Below are 22,653 nucleotides of genomic sequence, written 5' to 3' on the forward strand. Positions count from 1 at the left end.
TCCTCCAGAACAGCAAAGTCCCGTTTGCCCATCGCCCCTGTGCTCACTGAACTGCAATGGCTCAAATTTAACATTCTCATCTTGTCTTCAAATCCTTCTTGACGTGTCAGCTGTGGCTCAGTGGGCAGCACACTCGCCTCTGAGTCAGGGACTTGAGCACATAAAGCTAGACTGACGCTCCAGTGCAGTGTTGGAGATGCCGTCTTTCGGATGAGACGTTAAACCGAGGCCCGTCTGCTCTCTCAGGTGGATGTAAAAGATCCAATGGCACTATTTCAAAGAAAAGTAGGGGAGTTATCCCTGGTGTCCTGGCCCTCAATCAACATTAAAATAAACAGATTATCTGGTCATTTTCACATTGCTGTTTGTGGGAGCTTGCTGTGCGCAAATTGGCTGCCGCGTTTCCCACATTACAACAGTGACTCTACTTCATTGGCTGTAAAGTGCTTTGAGATGTCCAGTGGTCGTGAAAGGCGCTGTATAAATGCAAGTCTTTCTTTCTCACCCCTCCCTGTCTCAGTATCCTCCTCCAACTCTCCAAGATCGCCGCGCTCCTCCAATTTCGGCCTCTCGCCCAGCCCTGATTTTCTTCGCCCCACCATTGGCGGCCGTGCCTTCAGCCGTATAGGCTCTAAGCTCTGGAATTCCCTCCCTAAACCTCTCTGCCTCCTTTAAGATGCTCTTTAAAACCCACCCATCCCTTTGACCAAGCTTTTGGTCACCTGTCCTAATGTCTCCATTGATTCAGTGTAAATTTGTTTTGTCTGATAACTCTCCTGTGAAGTGCCTCGGGACGTTTTACTATGTTAAAGGAGTTATATAAACGTGAGTCGTTGCTATGGATGCAATGCTCAACATGTGCAACCAGCACTGGGCAGCAACCATCAAAGCCAATCGAATGCTGAACCATTAGCCAAATAAGTAGAATACATGTCGGGGGAAGCTGGTACAGGACCCTGGTCAAACCCCACCTCCCCCGCTCCTCCTCCTCCTCTACTAAAATGCATCACCTCACACTTATCTACATTGAAATTAATTTGCCAACCACATACCCATTCTGCAAGTTTATTAATGTCTTCTTGAATTTAGTCACAGTCTTCCTCAGTATTAACTACACCCCCTCCCCCCAATTTTGTGTCATCCGCACATTTTGAAATTATGCTTCTGATTCACGAGTCCAAATCGTCGATATAAATGGTGAGCAGCAGGGGTCCAATCACCGATCCCTGTGGAACACCACTTCCCACCGTTTGCCAGTCTAAGCAACTAATTTAACCCCGGACTCTGTTTTCTGTTTTGTAGTCAGCTTGCTGTCCATTCTGCTGCTTGTCCCCTGACTCCACATGCACTGACTTTAGTCATGAGTCTATGATGCGGTACCTTATTGAAGGCTCCCCAGACGGGGCCTCGGTTTAACATCTCATCCGAAAGAGGACTATCAATCTGTTGTTAAATTTGCAAGTTGTGTGAAATCTTCAGCCCTCAAATGAAATTTTAAATTATTGCCATGATTCAAATTTTTTTTTTTACCTATTTGGCCCAGAGGGGATTTTTGATTAATTTAGATTCTAGGGAGGGAGGAGGGTTGCCCTGGAGTCTCCAGGGATTCATCTCCAGGACACTCGCTGCCAGCAGCACCCAGGGGAAAAATCACAGGGGCTTGAAAAGAAACTGTTTATTTTATTTTTCTTCAAACATTTTTGTTTATTAGTTATAAAAAATATTGGAGAAAAGGCTATTTGACCGGGCGAGGGGTGGGGGGCTGGTGCAGGGGGAGGTCCTGTGATGAAACCTGCAGGAATATTCCCAACCAGAGTTGGCAACCCGAAAGCGGGAGGGGAGGGAAAGGTGAGAGAGCGGGGGAAGGGAGGGGGGAAGGGAGAGGGGGAAGGGAGAGGTGGAGGAGTGAGGGAGGGGAGAGGAGCGGGGGAGGAGATGAGCGGGGAGGGGGGGAGGGGAGGGGAGGAGCAGGGATGGGGAGGGGAGGGGAGGAGCGGGGATGGGGAGGGGGGGATTGGGAGGGGAGGGGATTGGGATGGCACTCTTCAGGCGTGCCTACGCTCTAACTCTGCACCGGGCACTTCTTCAACTCCTGGCTCAATCTTTTCTCTTCTTCGATGAGTAGTCTCCAGATTTTCTTCAGATCTTCCAACGCTTGGAGATTGTTGGACAGCTCTCCCTCCTGAATTATCACTCTGCAATAAGCAAGAGCAGCGTCTGATGGTTTTGCCTGTAATTGTGCCCCTCCCCCTCTCTCTCCCCTCCCCTCCTCCCCATCCCGCTCCTTCCTTACCCTACCCTCTTTGCCCCTCTTCCCCCTATCTCTCACATCTCCTCCCCTCCCCTCTCCTCCCCTCCCCTCTCCACTCATCCCCTCCCAGCACCTTCCCTCCCCTCTCCTCCCCTCCCCTCTCCACTCATCCTCTCCACTCTCCCCTCTCCTCTCCTCTCCTCCCCTCCCTGCTCCTCCTCTCCCCTCTCCTCCCCTCCTCTCCCCGCTCCTCCCCACTCATCCCCTCCCCTCCGCTCCCCTCCCCTCTCCTCTCCTCTCCTCCCCTCTCCACTCATAGAAACATAGAAGATAGGAGCAGGAGTAGGCCATTCGGCCCCTCGAGCCTGTTTGCCATTCAATGAGATCATGGCTGATCATCCAAATTCAGTACCCTGTCCCTGCCTTCTCCCCATATCCCTTGATCCCTTTAGCCTCAAGAAACATATCCAACTTTTTCTTGAATATATTTAATGAACTGGCCTCCACCGCCCTCTGTGGCAGAGAATTCCACAGGTCCACCACTCTCTGGGTGAAGAAATTCCTCCTCATTTCTGTCCTAAATGGCTTACCCCTTATCCTTTGACTATGACACCTGGTTCTGGACTCCCCGGCCATCAGAAACATCCTTTCTGCATCTAGTCTGTCCAGACCTGACAGAATTTTATAGGTTTCGATGAGATCCCCTCTCAATCTTCTAAACTCCAGTGAGTATAAGCCCAATCGACACAATCTCTCCTCGTACGTCATTCCTGCCATCCCAGGTATCAGCCTGGTGAATCTTCGCTGCACTCCCTCCATGGCAAGAACGTCCTTCCTCAGGTAAGGCGACCAAAACTGCACACAATACTCAAGGTGTGGTCTCACCAAAGCCCTGTACAACTGCAGCAAGACATCCTTGTTCTTGTACTCGAACCCTCTTGCTACGAAGGCCAACATACCATTTGCCTTCTTAACCACCTGCTGCACCTGCATGCTTACCTTCAGCGACTGGTGCACAATAACACCCAAGTCTCTTTGCACTTCCCCTTCTCCCAATCTATTGCCATTCAAATAATAATCTGCCTTCCTGTTTTTGCCACCAAAGTGGATAACCTCACATTTATCCACATTATAGTGCATTTGCCATGTTTCTGCCCAATCACCCAACCTGTCCAAATCGTACTGGAGTTTCACGACATCCTCCTCACAGCTCACCCTCCCACCCAGCTTTGTGTCGTCTGCAAATTTGGAGATATTACATCCAATTCCCTCGTCCAGATCATTAATATATATTGTGAACAGCTGGGGTCCTAGGACCGATCCTTGCGGTACCCCACTAGTCACTGCCTGCCACTCGGAAAACGACCCGTTTATTCCAACTCTTTGCTTTCTGTCCGCCAACCAGTTCTCTATCCAAGTCAATACCTTGCCCCCAATCCCATGTGCCTTAATTTTGCACGCTAATCTCTTATGTGGGACCTTATCGAAAGCCTTCTGAAAGTCCAAATACACCACATCCACTGGTTCTCCCTTATCTATTTTACCAGTTACATCCTCAAAAAATTCCAGTAGATTAGTCAAGCATGATTTACCTTTTGTAAATCCATGCCGACTTTGTCCGATCCTGTCACTGCTTTCCAAGTGCTCTGCTATTACATCTTTTATAATAGACTCTAGCATTTTCCCCACTACCGATGTCAGGCTTACCGGTCTATAATTCCCCGCTTTTTCTCTACCACCTTTTTTGAATAGTGGGGTAACATTAGCTACCCTCCAATCCATGGGTACCGTTCCAGAGTCTATCGAGTTCTGGAAGATGACCAGCAATGCATCTACTATCTCTAGGGCCACTTCCTTAAGTACTCTGGGATGTAGACCATCAGGCCCTGGGGATTTATCGGCCTTCAGTCCCATCAATTTTCCTAACACCATTTCCCTACAAATACTGATTTCTTTCAGTTCCTCCCTTTCATCAGACCCTATGTTCCCCGACATCTCTGGGAGGTTATTTGTGTCCTCCTTTGTGAAGACAGAACCAAAGTATGCATTTAGTTGGTCTGCCATTTCCTTGTTTCCCATTATAAATTCCCCTGATTCTGACTGTAAGGGACCTACGCTTGACTTCACCAATCTTTTTCTCTTCACATATCTATAAAAGCTTTTACAGTCAGTTTTTATGTTCCCTGATAGCTTACTCTCATATTCTATTTTCCCTTTCTTAATTAATCCCTTTGTCCTCCTTTGTTGACTCCTAAACTGCTCCCAATCCTCAGGATTATTGCTTTTTCTAGCCAATTTATATGTCCTCTCCTTGGATCTTATGCTATCCCTAATTTCCCTTGTTAGCCACGGTTGAGTCACCTTTTTTGTTTTATTTTTATGCCAAGCTGGGATGAACAAATTCTGTAGCTCATCCATTTGGTCTTTGAATGTTTGCCACCGTCAACCCTTTGAGTGCCATTCCCTAATCAATCCTACCCAACTCGCTCCTCAGACTATCGTAGTTTTCTTTATTTAAATTCAGGACCTCCACTCTCCTCCCCTCCCCACCCCGCTCCTCTCCACATCCCCTCCCCTCCCCTCCACTCTCCTCCCCTCCCCTCTCCACTCATCCCCTCCCCGCTCCTCCCCTTCCCGCTCCTCCCCTCCCCTCTCCTTCCTTCCCCTCCACTCCCCTCTCCTCTCCTCTCCACTCATCCCCTCCACTCTCCTCCCCACCCCACCCCTCCCCTCTCCTCCCCTCCCCTCCCCGCTCATCCCCTTCCCTCCCCAACATTCCCTGTCTGCCTAACGCACTCTTCCTCAGATACAGGATCCACACTGATGGAGTCCCTGAAGAGTCCGGTGACATCTCCATGGGAAACAGACCATGATGGATCGATGGGACTGACCGATCAGCCGTGATCCTGGTCTGTGTCAGGAGAGTGAAATCCTTCCGTCATTTTATCCACCCATCTCATTAGCTGCTCCCCCGAGGGCTGCATTAGTAGATGTTCCGCTCAGTGTGAGACAGAGCCGCACTGATCAGGAAGGGTTTGTGTTAGGTAAACGTACTCACGTACTAACTCGAGGTAGGTAGAATGCGCTGATGGAATAGGTCACGTCAGGGAGACGTAATGAACCCTGTACAGATACAACACACCCTTAGTGTTGCTTCGGCTAGTGTGAGCAGTCAAGACGGCACCCGAAGAGTCCGTTGCACGTGAGCTCCTATGGGTACCAGTCCCATGGGCTCTGCATGGAATGGGTTGCAGCATTGTGTTGATGAATAGAGAATATTAATCAGAGGCCTCAGTGTTTCCTAGTCCCCAAACTTCTATTAAGGGTAAGGATAAATGACTATTCTATAAACTTCAACAGGTTGATCTGGGTGAGGCCAAATTAGCTAGAATCATAGAATGGTTACAGCACAGAAAGAGGCCATTCGGCCCGTCGAGCCTGTGCCGGCTCTCTACAAGAGCACTTCAGCTAGTCCCACTCCCCCGCCCTTTCCCCATAGCCCTGCAATCTTTTTTCCTTCAGGTACTTATCCAATTCCCTTTTGAAAGCCACGATTGAATCTGCCTCCACCACCCTTTCAGGCAGTGCATTCCAGATCCCAACCACTCGCTGAGTAAAAAAAAGTTTTTCCTCATTTCGCCTTTGGTTCTTCTGCCAATCACCTTAAATCTGTGTCCTCTGGTTCTTGACCCTTCCGCCAATGGGAACAGTTTCTCTCTATCTACTCTGTCCAGACCCCTCATGGTTTTGAACACCTCTATCAAATCTACTCTCAATCTTCTCTGCTCCAAGGAGAACAACCCCAGCTTCTCCAGTCTATCCAAATAACTGTGGATAGACCCTCATCCCTGGAACCGTTCTTGTAGATCTTTTCTCCACCCTCTCTAAGGCCTTCACATCCTTCCTAAAGTGCGGTGCCCAGAATTGGACACAATACTCCAGTTGAGGCCGAACCAGTGTTTTATAAAAGTTCATCTTAACTTCCTTGCTTTTGTACTCTATACCCCTATTTATGAAGCCCAGGATCCCGTATGCTTTTTTAACCGCTTTCTCAACCTGCCCTGCCTCCTTCAGCGATTTGTGCACATATACCCCCAGGTCTCTCTGTTCATGCACCCCCTTTAGAATTGTACCCTTTAGCTTATATTGCCTCTCCTCGTTCTTCCTACCAAAATGTATCACTTCGCACTTTCTGTGTTAAATTAAAGCAAAGGTTTCTGAGATGACAACGTAACAGGAGAGTGACCAAAGCACGAGGCCCCCTACCCAAGGGTCCCGGCCTTAGCTCCCTATCCCTTAATACTCTTATCTAACAAAAATCTATCACGCTCAGTTTTGAAAGCTCATGTTGACGCTCAGCACCCACAGCTTTTAGTTTCGTTTATATTGTCTCTCCTCATTCTTCCTACCAAAATGTATCACTTCGCACTTTTCTGTGTTAAATTTTATCTGCCACGTGTCCGCCCATTTCACCAGCCTATCTGTCTTCCTGAAGTCTATCACTCGCCTCCTCACTGTTCACTATACTTCCAAGTTTTGTGTCATCTGCAAATTTTGAAATTGTGCCTTGTACACCCACGTCCAAGTCATTAATATATATCAAGAAAAGCAGTGGTCCTAGTACCGACCCCTGGGGAACACCACTGTATACCTTCCTCCAGTCCAAAAAACAACCGTTCACCACTACGCTCTGTTTCCTGTCACTAAGCCAATTTCATATCCATGCTGCCACTGTCCCTTTTATTCCATGGGCTTCAACTTTGCTGGCAAGCCTATTATGTAGCACTTTGTCAAACGCCTTTTGGAAATCCATATACACCACGTCAACCGCATTGCCCTCATCAACCCTCTGTTACCTCATCAAAAAACTCGATCAAATTAGTTAAACATGATTTGCCTTTAACATGTTAACACGGATTTCCGTGCTGGCTTTCCTTAATTAATCCACACTTGTCCAAGTGATTGTTAAATTTGTCCCTGATTATCGTTTCTAAAAGCTTCCCCACTACTGAGGTTAAACTGACTGGCCTGTAGTTGCTGGGTTTATCTTTACAGCCTTTTTTGAACAAAGGTGTAACATTTACAATTCTCCAGTCCTCTGGCACCACCCCTGTATCTAAGGAGGATGGGAATTTATGGCCAGTACCTCCACAATTTCCACCTTAACTTCTCTCAGCATCCTAGGCTGCATCCCATCCGCTCCTGGTGACTTAACTACATTAAGTACAGACAGCCTATCTAGTACCTGCTTTTTATCAATTTTTATCCCATCCAGTATCTCCACTACCTCCTCTTTCACTATGACTTTGGCAGCATCCTTGGTGAAGACAGACGCAAAGTACTTGTTTAGTACCTCAGCCATACCCTCTGCCTCCATGCATAGGTCTCCTTTTTGGTCCCTATTCAGCCCCACCGCGCCTCTTACTACCCGTTTACTATTTATATGTCTATAGAAGACTTTTAAATTCTCTTTATGTCGGCTGCCAATCTACTCTCATACTCTCTCTTTGCCCCTCTTATTTTCTTTTTCACTTCCCTTCTGAACTTTCTATATTCAGCCTGATTCTCACTTGTATTCTCAACCTGACATCTGTCATACGCGCTCTTTTTCTGCTTAATCTTACTCGCTATCTCTTTTGTCATCCAGGGAGCTCTGACGTTAGTTGCCCTGCCTTTCCCCCTTGTTGGAATGTACCTCAACTGTACCTGAACCATCGCCTCTTGTAAAGGCAGCGATTACAGTTTTGCCTACCAATCTTTGATTCCAATTTACCCGGGCCAGATACGTTCTCAACCCACTGAAATTGGCCTTCCTCCAATTAAGTATTTTTACTCTAGATTGCTCTCTGTCCTTTGCCATAGCTAATCTAAACCTTATAATACTGTTCCCTAAATGTTCCCCTACTCCAATTGCCCCACCTCATTCCCCAGAACCAGATCCAGCAATGCCTCCTTCCTTGTTGGGCAAGAAATGTACTGATGAAGGAAGTTCTCCTGAACACACTTCAGAAATTCTTCCCCTCCCTGTCCTTTACTCTATTACTATCCCAGTCTATGTTAGGATAGTTGAAGTCTCCCATTATCACTACTCTATAGTTCTTGCACCTCTGTGTAATTTCCCTGCAAATTTGCTCCTCTATATGTTTCCCACTAGTTGGTGGTCTACAGAATACACCTAGTCGTGTAATGGCACCTCTATTGTTTCTCAACTCTAACCAAATAGATTCTGTCCTTGACCCCTCCAGGATATCCTCTCTCTCCAGTACTGTAACATTCTCCTTAACTAATACTGCCACACCACCTCCTATCTTTCCTTCCCTATCTTTCCTGAATGCCCTATATCCAGGAATATTTAATACCCAATCCTGCCCTTTTTTGGGCCAGGTCTCCGTTATCGCCACAACATCATATTCCCATGTGGCTATTTGCGCCTGCAGCTCACTAACCTTATTTACCCACTTCGTGCGTTTACACACAGGCACTGTAAACCTGCCTTAGACCTTTTTGTATTCTCACTAAGTCTGACCCCACCTAATACTTTACTATTTCTTACTCTGGTGCTATCTGTCTCTCCCAATCCTTTGTGCACTTTGTTACTCCCTTCTAATGGTACATCCTGGTGCCCATCCCCAGCCAAATTAGTTTAAACCCTCCCCGACAGCACTAGCAAATCATCCCACCCCCCTCCCCCCCCCCCCCGCGAGGGTATTGGTCCCAGCCCTGTTGAGGTGTAAACCGTCCGGCCTGTACAGGCCCCACCTCCCCCAGAACCAACCCCAATGATCCAGGAATCTAAAGCCCACCCTCCTGCACCATCTCTCCAGCCACACATTCATCTGCTCTACCCTCCTATTCCTGTACTCACTAGCTCGTGGCACTGGGAGTAATCCAGAGATTACTACCTTTGAGGTTCTGCTTTTTAATCTCTTTCCTAGCTCCCTAAAATCTGCCTGCGGGACCTAATCTCTCTTTCTACCTATGCCATTGGTACCGATGTGGACCACGACCTCTGGCTGTTCACCCTCCTCCCAGAATGCCCTGCAGCCGCTTGGTGACATCCTTGACCCCTGGCACCAGGGAGGCAACATACCATCCTGGAGTCACGTTTGCGGCCACAGAGACACCTGTCTGCTCCACTAGCTAGGCCAGCAACCGGAAAATTATAATTAGCCTCAGCGTCCTTGGGTCAGGCGGCGGGGGGGGGCACCTTGGGTCATGGGTCGGGCGAGGAGTGGGTGGGCCTTGGGTCATGGATCAGGTGCGGGGGGATGGGGGACCAGCCAGGGCCCCAGCTCTTGGTGGAGAATGTGCGCGTGGCTTAGTTACAGTGCCTGCCACAGTCGAATAGCCTGCTCACCCTCTAATCTCACACAGGACAAATAGGCACTTGGGTGAGGTACTGGCGGGAGTCAGCTCCTGAACCCAAGCAAGGGGAATAAATGGTAAGGTGTGGGGGCGGGGGGGGGGGTGCGGGGGGGTGGAAAAAGAATTAAACAGAAAGCAAATGACGGCAACAATTCTCCCCACATGAACTGCAACCACCCCACACGCGAGCCAATCAATGTGCACCTTTGTCTCTCTGCAATCTGATTGGCCCACTCCAGCACGTCCAGTAGATGGTTGTTGTACTTGCGGAGAACCATGGCTCTGGCCAGCTCCTGCTCCAGGTGGGTGCGCAGCTGCCATTGCAGTGACAGCATCTGAATCTGCAGGTTCTGGTGATAACTGTACTTTGACCTAAAACACAGAACAGACGCCTGAGCTGAGTCCGAGGCAGAGGGGCCGCGAAGGGGTGGGGTGGGGGGCTGGGAGGGGTGAGAGGGAAGAGAGGTGGACAGATCCCGCTTTAAGCCCCAATACCCCCCTAAACCCAGCCTCAAACCCCCAATACCCCACTGCCCAACCCCCCTAAACCCAGCCTCACCCCCCAATACCCCACTGCCCAACCCCCCTAAACCTAGCCTCAAACCCCAATACCCCACTGCCCAACCCCCCTAAACCCAGCCTCACCCCCAATACCCCACTGCCCAACCCCCTAAACCCAGCCTCAACCCCAATACCCCACTACCCAACCCGCTAAACACAGCCTCAAACCCCCAATACCCCACTGCCCAACCCCCCTAAGCCCAGCCTCAAACCCCCAATACCCCACTGCCCAACCCCCCTAAACCTAGCCTCAAACCCCCAATACCCCACTGCCCAACCCCCTAAACCCAGCCTCAATCCCCAATACCCCACTACCCAACCCGCTAAACACAGCCTCAAACCCCCAATACCCCACTGCCAACCCCCCCTAAACCCAGCCTCACCCCCAATACCCCACTGCCCAACCCCCTAAACACAGCCTCAAACCCCCAATACCCCACTGCCCAACCCCGCTAAACCCAGCCTCACCCCCAATACCCCACTGCCCAACCCCCCTAAACCCAGCCTCACCCAATACCCCACTGCCCAACCCCACTAAACCCATCCTCACCCCCAATACCCCACTGCCCAACCCCCCTAAACCCAGCCTCAAACCCCCAATACCCCATTGCCCAACCCCCTAAACCCAGCCTCAAAACCCCAATACCCCACTGCCCAACCCACCTAAACCCAGCCTCAAACCCCCAATACCCCACTGCCCAACCCCCTAAACCCAGCCTCACCCCCAATACCCCACTGCCCAACCCCCTAAACCCTTCCTCAAACCCCCCAATACCCCACTGCCAAACCCCCCTAAACCCAGCCTCAAACCCCCAATAGCCCACTGCCCAACCCCCTAAACCCAGCCTCAAACCCCCAATACCCCACTGCCCAACCCCCTAAACCCAGCCTCAAACCCCCAATACCCCACTGCCCAACCCCCCAAACCCTTCATCAAACCCCCCAATACCCCACTGCCCAACCCCCTAAACTCTTCCTCAAACCCCCAATACCCCACTGCCCAACCCCCTAAACCCAGCCTCACCCCCAATACCCCACTGCCCAACCCCCCTAAGCCCTTCCTCAAACACCCAATACCCCACTGCCCAACCCCCTAAACCCAGCCTCACCCCCAATACCACACTGCCCAACCCCCCTAAACCCTTCCTCAAACCCCCAATACCCCACTGCCCAACCCCCCTATACCCTTCCTCAAACCCCCAATACCCCACTGCCCAACCCCCCTAAACCCAGCCTCAACCCAAATACCCCACTGCCCAACCCCCTAAACCCAGCCTCAAACCCCCAATACCCCACTGCCCAACCCCCTAAACCCAGCCTCAAACCCCCAATACCCCACTGCCCAACCCCCTAAACCCAGCCTCAAACCCCCAATACCCCACTGCCCAACCCCCTAAACCCAGCCTCAAACCCCCAATACCCCACTGCCCAACCCCCTAAACCCAGACTCAAACCCCCAATACCCCACTGCCTTCTCCCTATAACTAGGCTGACCATATGTCCCCGTGTTCCGGGGACAGTCCCCGGATGAGCTACTGTGCTCCCAGGCAAACAATGTTTGGGAAGAGTCCCCAGTTCACAAGACTCGTCCCCAAAGTATACCCCACCTGACCTGAGCTGTCAGTTTGCGTCTCCGAGGCTCTCCCCTCCCCTGTAATCCTCGATCTCCCACACCCCAGGATCGGACACTCGACCGGTTTCGCCCCCGACCAGCGAGTTGCCTCCGAGTGCCAAATCGGCCCTCATAGCTGGCCGGCTGCGGAGGGTCCACCTCCCGCCTGATTAACACAGCAGGCACAATCGGCCCCAGCACCACCAGTGAGGCCTCGCGGTTGGTATCTGATCCTTGTGTTGACCCCCCAGAGCTCGAGTGTCAGAAATAAACTGTCAGAAGACCGCTCTGACCGGATCCACTATCAACCTGCGCCATCCCACTGCTCATCCTTTCAACATCCCAATCCGCAACTGGAGAATGGCCTCCCACCAGAGACCGTCCGCGAATCCAGTAAAAAAGGATCATGAACTGAAGCAAATAGAGCAACAGCGAGCTGGAAGGAGACTGTGGATAGCTTTGGTCATCCGTGTAATATTTATGATCGGAGAACTGGTTGGTGAGAACATTAATCCCAGACACTGTGCGAGGGGATCAGGTGTGACCTCAGTCACTGGGGGGTGAGGGGTCAGGTGTGACCTCAGTCACTGGGGGGGTGAGGGGTCAGGAGTGACCTCAGTCACTGGGGGGTGAGGGGTCAGGTGTGACCTCAGTCACTGGGGGTGAGGGGTCAGGTGTGGCCTCAGTCACTGGGGGTGAGGGGTCAGGTGTGACCTCAGTCACTGGGGGTGAGGGGTCAGGTGTGACCTCAGTCACTGGGGGAGGGGTCAGGTTTGACCTCAGTCACTCGGGCGATTGGGGTCAGGTGTCTGAATGTGCTTCAATAGTGTGACGCCACATTATATGCACATTTATTTTGCATTTGTAGTGTATGTCTGCAACTGTTCAAATATAGGCTGCTAAAAATGTTGCCTCGCTGCACAACCCTCATTTTCCGTCCAGGCTCCTTTGCTGCGCTCCCACCCTGTGTGTCCCTGGAGTCAGTTTAGAAAATATGGTCACCTATGTTCCTTATAATTTCTTTTTGGCTGCACAGGCCAATCAAAATACCACACATGCGCGGGTTTTACAATGAAATGACGGCAAGCCGGCCGTGCGGGATCCCTGGAGCAGTGTGCGGCCGCACACCTTACAGGGAGCACTGATGGTCACCCTACCCTGAACCTGGCCTTCAACCTCCCCAATACCCCACCCCTTCCTCCCACTGTCCCTTGCACAAACCTCCCCAACTGCCCTTCCTTGAAATCTTAAAGGGGGTTAGTGGGAGGGGACAAGAAGAATCTAAATGAGACAAAAATATATTTTAAGGAGAGAAAGCAACAGATTCTATCCTCACTTTGGGTTAAAACGATTAAAGCTGAAAAAAACAGGAAATGCTAACCCTAACCCAACCCATCTTTACTCCTCCATGCTGATGGACTTTTAATAAAAAAACATTCCCAGGATGTGGGTGTCGCTGGCAAGGCCGGCATTTATTACCCATCCTTAGTTGCCCACGAGAAGTTGGTGATGGGCCGCCTTCTTGAGCCGCTGCAGTCCGCCTGGTGAATACACAGCACAGAATCAGGCCAGTCGTGCCAACTGGTCCACACGAGCCTCCTCCCACCCTAATTCATCTCACCTTATCAGCACCTCCTCCTATTCCCTTCTCCCTCATGTGTTTATCGAGCTTCCCCTTAAATGTATCTATTGTATTTGCCTCAACCATTCCCTGTGGTGGCGAGTTCCACATTCTCGCCACTCTCTGGGTAAAGAAGTTTCTCCTGAATTCCCTATTGGATTTATTAGTGACTCTCTTATATTGATGGCCCCTAGTTCTGGTCTCCCCCACAAGTGGAAACATTTTCTCTACGTCTACCCTATTGAACCCTTTCATAATCTTAAAGACCTCGATCAGGTCGCCCTCAGTCTTCTCTTTTCTACAGCTGCCCTTTTCAGCCTGTTCAATCCTTCCTGACAGGTATAACCTCTCAGTTCTGGTACCATTCTAGTAAATCTTGTTTGCACCTTCTCCATTGCCTCTATATCCTTTTTATAATATGGAGACCAAAACTGCGCACAGTACTCCAAGGTTCTATATAAGTTTAACTTAACTTTTCAATTCTATTTCTCTAGAAATGAACCTAAATTCTTTGTTACATTTTTTATTGCCTTATCAACCTGTGTTGCAACTTTTAATGATTTGTGTATCTGTGCCCCGTGATCCCTTTACTCCTCTACCCCATTTAGACTGTTATTTTCCAAGTGTGTGGCCTCCTTATTCCTCCTACCAAAATGCATCACCTCACAATTACCTATTGATGCGCTATCAATTACTACAAAAGACTGGAAGTTGAGTGAGTAACAAACAGGCTTTTATTACCAAAGAACAGAGCATGCCTCTCGTGGTTGCCTGGTATCCAAAAGGGCAGGGGGCTGCCGAGCAGTCACCTTTATACCCGGCCATGAGGGTGGAGCCAGGGGCGGAGTCAGCTGAGGCATGCACAGACAAGTACAACAATGTGCAAGAGTGAACAACAAACAGTGAACAACAGTGAACAACAATACTAACAACAGTGGTTTACCACACCTATATTGAAGTTAATTTGCCATTTACACGCCCATTCTGCAAGTCTATTAATGCCTTGTTGTATTTTATCGCAGTCTTCCTCAGCATTAACTATTCCCCCCAATTTGGTGTTGTCTGCAAATTTTGAAATTGTACTTCCGATTTCTGAGTCCAAATCATTTATGTAAATCGTGATCAACAGTGGTCCTAGCACTGATCCCTATGGAACACCACTTCCCACCTACCGCCACTCTGAGTAAATACTTTTTAAAATTAATTCATGGGATGTGGACGTCACTGGCAAGGCCAGCATTTATTGCCCATCCCTAATTGCCCTTGAGAAGGTGGTGGTGAGCCGCCCACTTGAACCGCTGCAGTCCGTGTGGTGAAGGTGCTCCCACAGTGCTGTTAGGGAGGGAGTTCTAGGATTCTGACCCAGCGATGATGAGGGAACGACGATATATTTCCAAGTCAAGATGTTGTGTGACTTGGAGGGGAACTTGGAGGTGGCGGTGTTCCCATGCGCCTGCTGCCCTTGTCCTAGGTAGTAGAGGTTGCAGGTTTGGGAGGTGCTGCCGAAGAAGCCTTGGCGAGTTGCTGCAGTGCATCTTGTAGATGGTACACACTGCAGCCACAGTACGCCAGTGATGGAGGGAGTGAATGTTTAAGGTGGTGGATGGGGTGCCTGTTAAGTCTGTGTGTTCCAGTTGTATTAAGATTAATTACTGACACAGACTACAAGAATAAAGTTCAACAGGTCTTTACTAGTTGGAGGTCAGGACTATACTAAAATACAATATCACTACACAGTACTTATATACCGGTGGTCACCACCGGTATTACGTATACAGCAGCCAGAGAAAGTAGTACATCTCTTAAGGTGGAACAGGCTTAAGTTCTCTTAAGGTGGAACAGGTTACATACACCACAATCCTCCCTTTTTAGCTTAACAGTCATATCCCCATTTAACATAACATCATAACATATATACATATATAACTTCAGGTATAAACAGTTCAAAGGTTCAGTCTCTCAGGAGGCCTTCTGATTCGGTTTGGATAACGCCTTTCAGTGGTCTCTGATTCTTGTTGCTGAGGTGACTCTTCTTTGCTTTTGCGAAATGCCTTCTTACAGTTTTCGCTCCATTCCCATGGTACCCCCTTCTGTAAAAGAGCGTTCAGCGGGTGCAGTACCGTGGATAGATTTGGTAGAAACTTATGGTAATAGTTAATCAATCCCAGAAACGACCTCAACTGAGAGACATTATCCAGAGCGGGAGCCTTTACAACTGCCTCTATCTTGTCAGGAGACTTATGAAGCCCCTCCTGGTCAATGACATGACCACAATACGAGATCCGCTTCTGAAAGAACTTACATTTCTGCCAATTAACTCTAAGTCCATACTCTTTCAGTCTGTTGAGCACCAGTTCCAAGTTTGCGAGGTGTTCTTCATCACCATCACCTGTAATCAGAATATCGTCCAGGTAACATTGTGTGCCTGGAATTCCCTGTAATACCTGCTCCATGGCCCTCTGCCAAATTGCCGGAGCCGATGCCACTCCAAAAACCAGCCTATTATACCGGTACAAACCTCTATGCGTGTTGATCGTGAGGTACTGGCGTGACTCTTCTTCAACCTCCATCTGCAAGTACGCCTGTGCCAGGTCTATCTTGGTGAAGTGTTTCCCGCCAGACAACAAAGCAAAAATATCCTCAATCCGCGGAAGCGGATACTGCACCGTGTGAAGCACCGGATTAACGGTGATCTTGAAATCTCCACAGATGCGAACCTTCCCTGGTTCTCCTGGCTTGTTGCTCGAAGGACGTTTCATAACGGGAACAATGGGCGTAGCCCACTCACTCCAATCTACCTTAGACAGTACACCTGAACGTTCTAGCGCTTCCAGTTCCGCTTCTACAGTAGGCCGTATTGCATAGGGTACCGGTCTGGCTTTGAAAAATTTTGGTTGTGCATGTTCATCAATCTTGATGTTTGCCGTAATTCCTTTCAGTGTTCCCAGTCCTTGCTGGAACACCTCTTTAGCATCATCCAATATTTTGGACAATCGCTTAGGTTTGACATCTGTTTCCCCGGAATCTACCGTTAGTGCTTTTAAGGAGTGCCAGTCCATATTCATTTTCCTAATCCACTCCCGTCCCAGTAGTGGTGGACCTCCTTCAGGTAGCACATATAAGTCCATTACTTGGCTTTCTTCGCCCTTGTGGACCACTTTTACCTCTATCTTTCCGATGGGGTACACTCTTTGCCCCGTGTATGTTTTCAATATAATCTCCGTATCCCGTAGGGGAATATGTTGGAATAACCTTTTGTAATGTTTCTTATTCATGACCGTCAATGCCGATCCAGTGTCCAATTCCATCTTTACTTGGACTCCTGCTATCTGAAGAGTGACCCAAATTGTCTGGAGATCTGCATCCTTACCAACGTTGTGTACTCTTAAGCTACCCAGTTCATTACTGCTAGCGTCTGAATCTGACTTCTGTTCGTTCGAACTGGTCTTTGTCACCTTGTGCACCTTTATGTATTTTCCTTGCGGTGACTTTTTGTTGCTGGTCTTCTTTCCTGACCGGCATACTTTAGCTATGTGGCCAAGCCTGCCACACATTCTGCATTCTTGGTTTTTAAACCAACACTGGTTCTGATCGTGTGTTGTCTTTCCACAACGATAACATTTTACAGTACTCAAACCCAATTTATTTGTACTGTGTTCCGGTGACCGTAGCTGCATTACTGCCGTGCCTCTTGCTGCGGCTTCGTGTGCTGCTGCCATAGTGACCACTTTCTCAAGCGTCAGCTCATTCTCCTCGAGCAGTCGCTTTTGTGTATCTTCTTTTAATAATCCACACACAAATTTATCCCTTAGTGTGTCTGTCAGTCCCGTTCCAAACTGACAGTCCTTTGCTAGCTTACGCAATTCCATTAAATATTCAGCATTGCTTTCATCCTTCAGCTGCCTTCTGCTGTAAAATTTAAATCGTTCCGCTAGCATCAGCGGCGTGGGGTTTAGATGATTTTTCAGGACAGTAACAATCTCCTCGAACGTCTTATCCGCCGGTTCATCTGGTGATAAAAGGTGTTTCAATTGCCCGTATGTCTTTGCACCCATTAAGTTCAATAAAGTTAGTGCTTTCTCTGCATCTGGGATTTTATTTGCTTTACAATAATTTTGTATGCGTTCTACATACATGGCCCAATCTTCGATGTCGCCATCAAAGGTATCAATGTTCCCATGTTTAGGCATCGTTGCAATTTATTTTATCCCAAGATGGCGGCTTCCCGCTCTTGTCTTCGTCCTCCGCCTACAAAATGGCGGTTTTCCCGCGCTTGGCGGTCTTCACCCACTGGCTGCAATGGCGTTTGGCGTGCCGCTGCTGCTCCCCTTTCCCAGCGGTTAGTAACTCCCCCGACGCTGTCTCCGCTTCACCGCGGCTCCCTTGGGCATTCGCGCTTCCCCGATGTCGCGCCTCGCAGCCCTTCTTGCAGCCCGGTTATTAGCACCGGCTGCGTTCGCCTTCACCGCGGCTCTTGTGCCTTCAGTCGCCCCAGACGCTGCGCCTTTTTGGCCCGAAAGCGGCCCAGCCCTTATCACCAGCCGCGATCGATGTCCCCGCGCTGCGCCTTTCGGCCCGAATGCGGGCCGGCCCTTATCTCTGGTCGCGATCGATCTCACCGCCCTTATTCCTCCGTCTTCCTCCCCCCGTCTGTACAGCCAACGCGGCCGACTTTCTGCTCGCCTCGCTGACCGGCTTACCCACAACCGAGGTAGAAAGAAGATAGCTGACTGCCGCTGATGGAGGCTTCGAGTTCAGGATGTCTTCTGCACCCCGGGTTCTCGATGCCTGCCGCGCGACGTGTCTTCCAGCAGGGTGATGAGGGTGGATGCCTCTCTTCGACGCCCGTTCTGTGGACGAAGCCGCCGTGGATATAAACTGCCGCAGGGTAAGAATCGGACTTGTCGCCACTGTTAAGTCTGTGTGTTCCAGTTGTATTAAGATTAATTACTGACACAGACTACAAGAATAAAGTTCAACAGGTCTTTACTAGTTGGAGGTCAGGACTATACTAAAATACAATATCACTACACAGTACTTATATACCGGTGGTCACCACCGGTATTACGTATACAGCAGCCAGAGAAAGTAGTACATCTCTTAAGGTGGAACAGGCTTAAGTTCTCTTAAGGTGGAACAGGTTACATACACCACAGTGCCAATCAAGCGGGCTGCTTTGTCTTGGATGGTGTCGAGCTTCTTGAGTGTTGTTGGAGCTGCACTCATCCAGGCAAGTGGAGAGTATTCCATCACACTCCTTACTTGTGCCTTGTAGGTGGTGGAAAGGCTTTGGGGAGTCAGGAGGTGAGACACTCGCTGCAGAATTCCCAGCCTCTGACCTGCTCTTGTTGCCACAGTATTTATATGGCTGGTCCAGTTAAGTTTCTGGTCAATGGTAACCCCCAGGATGTTGCTGGTGGGGGATTCGGTGATGGTAATGCCGTTGAATGTCAAGGGGCGGTGGTTAGAATCTCACTTGTTGGAGATAGTCACTGCCTGGCACTTGTGTGGCGCGAATGTTACCTGCCACTTATCAGCCCAAGCCTGAATGTTGTCCAGGTCTTGTTGCATGCGGGCATGGACTGCTTCATTATCTGAGGAGTTGTGAATGGACTGAACACTGTGCAGTCATCAGCGAATATAGTGCCTCTGCTATCTCTTCCTTAGCTTCTTTCAGTCTGCGCAGATGCAATCCAGCCAGACCAGGGGTTTTATCCTCGCCAGTTTATCAATTCCCCCCCATATTTCTACCTTAAATGTCTTGATATCCTTTTTGTTCTCTTCTTCTAATGTCATGTCCATCTTGTTAATCTCCCTGAGGCAAAGTAATTCAATTATTTCTGTCATTACCAGTGAGTTTATCTTGTGCATCCCTTACTGGCCCAATCCCGGTTTTCCGTTTGTTATTCATGCGTCTGTCAAATACTTCACTTTCTTTTTATATTCTTTGATAATTTAATTTGATAGTACTTATTTGCCTTCCTAATTGTATTTCTGGCTTCCCTTTTGTCATCCTCTCCTTTATTATCTATGTACTGAGTGGATGCCTTTTTCTTTAGTTTCAATTTTGTCCTCATCTCCTTTTACCTCTACCCGAGAGAGCAGATGGGGTCTCGGTTTAACACCTCATCTCAAAAGACAGCACCTCCGACAGTGCAGCACTCCCTCAGTACGGGACTGGGAAGTTCAGCCTGGATTATGGGCTGGAGTGGGACTTGAATCCACGACCATCAATGATTGCAACCCAGAGCCACAGGCGACAACACTGCCCGAATCTCCACCAGCACCCTTCCCCCGTTACCTGCACACGTCCCAGACGCCAAGCGGCATTTTCAGATCGAGCTGGGCCACGGCCTCGAATTCCGCCACCCGCTCATTGACACAGTCCATCAGCCGGGCCCAGTAGGTGGCCAGCACCCTGAAGCCCAGCCCCCTCCCGAGGCAAGTGAACAGATATCGGAAACACTTCAGCAGGAGCCTGATGGAGGGGACGGCCCTCAGTCTCTCGCAGCCCCGGACGGTCCAGGTGTAGAACACCTCGTCCACTGCCAGCGTCAACCGGACAATCTTCTGAAACTGCTCCAGCATCTTGCCTGGTCCCACGGGTGGGCGGGAGAGGGGAGCCTCGCCTCTCACTCGCAAACCCCCGGCCTGTGGTCCCAATGCTCAATCGCTGCACCCACAGCTCACGAGAACAAAGGTACATCCCCGCTGGGGTTTGGAGCTGTGTCAACACACGTTGTTTACTTCCGAAACAGAAGATTCTAGAATGGAACGGTACGATTATAGGAAAGAAAACAGGTCAGCGCTGAGAGGGGGGGTGGCGGCGCGGTGGAGGTTCCAGAGAACAATGAATGAGCAAGGTGAGAAAACCACTGGTCTGGTGGGGCCCTGCAACTGGAGGGTGCAGGCTTCAACCCCAGGACTAGGCTGGGTTCAGAGTCCCACCAGTTCAGTTTACTGGCTCAATGTGGTATCAAGTCACAGGTCAGGAAGGCCCTAGGATCGATCCCTGCCCGACCTGTGTCAGGAGCAATCTCAGCCAGAAAGTAGGATTCTTCAATCATAACATCTTAAAATAAGTCAGAAGTGTACAGCAACGCCAAGGTTGTAACCACCTGCTTAAAAAGAGAGCAGTGAATCCGAGAAAGGGTTACTGAGGACAGCGGCACAGGCTCCCTTGTACCAGGGATTTAATTAGGAGTACATTGCCAGTCAGTCTGATTAACCCTTTCCTTACACCATCTTTGGATGTTGGCAGGGCAGAATCAGGCCCGGCTGCGATGCCTTCAGCAGTTGAATTGCCTGTGCTCCAAAGTGAAGAACGGCCACTGGGATGAGATAATGAGGGTTGGGGGGGTGGGGGGGAGAAAGTCAGCTGTGGAACTGTACCCCAGTGCCACTCTGGGGGAAGGGGGGGCCGGAGAAGGGGCACATCAGTGGATACCGGGGCAGTTTGAATCACGATTGCTGTCTGTAATGAAATCTGTTTGTCTTGCCTGTATTCGTTCTTGCCTGTATTCGTTCTTGCCTGTATTCGTTTTGCACTCATGTATATTACCCTCCCCCACACGGTGTATAGTTTCACTCCCTCTTTCCTGACTAACCTGGAAGGTTCCAGGTCTTGGCTCTTGGCTCCGCCCCTGACTTCTCTTACATAAAGATCCCAGGATCTGTATGACTCATTCCTGCATGCAAATCAGTGTGTTGAGATGTTAGCCCTGATCTTAGTGATTAAAAGCCAACTTGTTAAAGTCTATAACTTCTAGTTTTGTGGTTATTGAAGGCACATCAATTTTAATCACTAAAGAATACTAGGATGGATCGACTCCTAAAACTGTTGTGTATGTAATATGTGTGCTACTTTGAACCTATGGACAGGACTGCACTACTTGTTGGGCGTAGTGATACGCAGTACCACTCCTGGCCAAAGGGGTATAAATAGTACTGTGGGTACTGATCCCCCTCAGTTCCCGCCTGTGGGCATGAAGTAAAGACCTATGTATAGTCCCTACCTCCAACCAGTAAAGACCTGTTTGAGTTATACGTTTAAGTCTTTGTGTTAATTGTTCAATACAATACACATACTTAACACTGGCGACGAGTCGGTTCGAACCCTGCGGCAGTTATTCCACAGCGGCTTCGTCCAAAGACAGGACGTTGAAGAGAGGTTCCAATCCTCAACACCCCACTGAAAACTGAAGGGCAGCAGAAATCCTGACAGCTTCCAGCGACTGGAAGCGACAGGCATTAGGACCCTGAAGCCTCCATAACCTCGTGGGTAAGCCAGAGCCCGGGAGGGCGCGAGCGGGTAAGCCAGAGCCCGGGAGGGAGCGAGCAAGAGCCGCCGAGCGGGTGAGCCAGAGGCCGGGAGCCGCTTCAAGCGGGAGGTGCTTAGCGGGCCAGCGATCGCACCGGTGATAAGGGCTGAGAACCGTTTCGGGCGGGCGGCGCACCAGCGATCGCACAGGAGATAAGAGCCGCAGTCGGGCTGAAAGTCAGCGACGAGAAGCGCGGGAAAACCGCCATTGAAGTGGGCGGGGAGAGCGAGAAGCGCGGGAAAGCCGCCATTTTTCGCGGGAAAACCGCTGGGGAAGAAGGCAGAAGCGGGAAAACCGCCATTTTGTGGGCGGAGGACGATGGCAAGAGCGGGAAGCCGCCATCTTGGATAACAGTTAAAAAAAAATCTGAGAAATTGCAAATCTGATAAAGTACTACAATGCCTAAACACGGGAATATTAGCAACTTTGATAGTGACATCGAAGATTGGGCCATATATGTTGAACGAGTTAAAAATTATTGTAAGGCCAATAAAATTCGTGAGGCTGATAAAGCACTAACATTATTAAATTTAATGGGTGCGAAGACATATGGGCAATTGAAACACCTGTTATCACCAGATGAACCGGCGGATAAGACGTTCGATGAGATTGTTACTGTCCTGAAAGATCATCTAAACCCCACGCCGCTGATGCTAGCGGAACGATTTAAATTTTACGACAGAAGGCAGCTACAGCATGAAAGCAATGCTGATTATTTGCTGGAATTGCGTAAATTAGCGAAATATTGCCAGTTTGGAACGGGACTGACAGAGGCACTTCGAGACAAATTTGTGTGTGGTTTATTTAAACAGGATACACAAAAGCGACTGCTCGAGGAGAATGAGCTGACGCTTGAGAAGGCGTTCACTATGGCAGCAGCACACGAAGCCGCAGCGAGAGGCATGGCAGTAATGCAGCTACG

This window comes from Somniosus microcephalus, chromosome 28, assembly GCF_052327205.1.
Source record: "Somniosus microcephalus isolate GS21.2 chromosome 28, FLI_Smic_1.0, whole genome shotgun sequence".
NCBI lineage: Eukaryota > Metazoa > Chordata > Chondrichthyes > Squaliformes > Somniosidae > Somniosus > Somniosus microcephalus.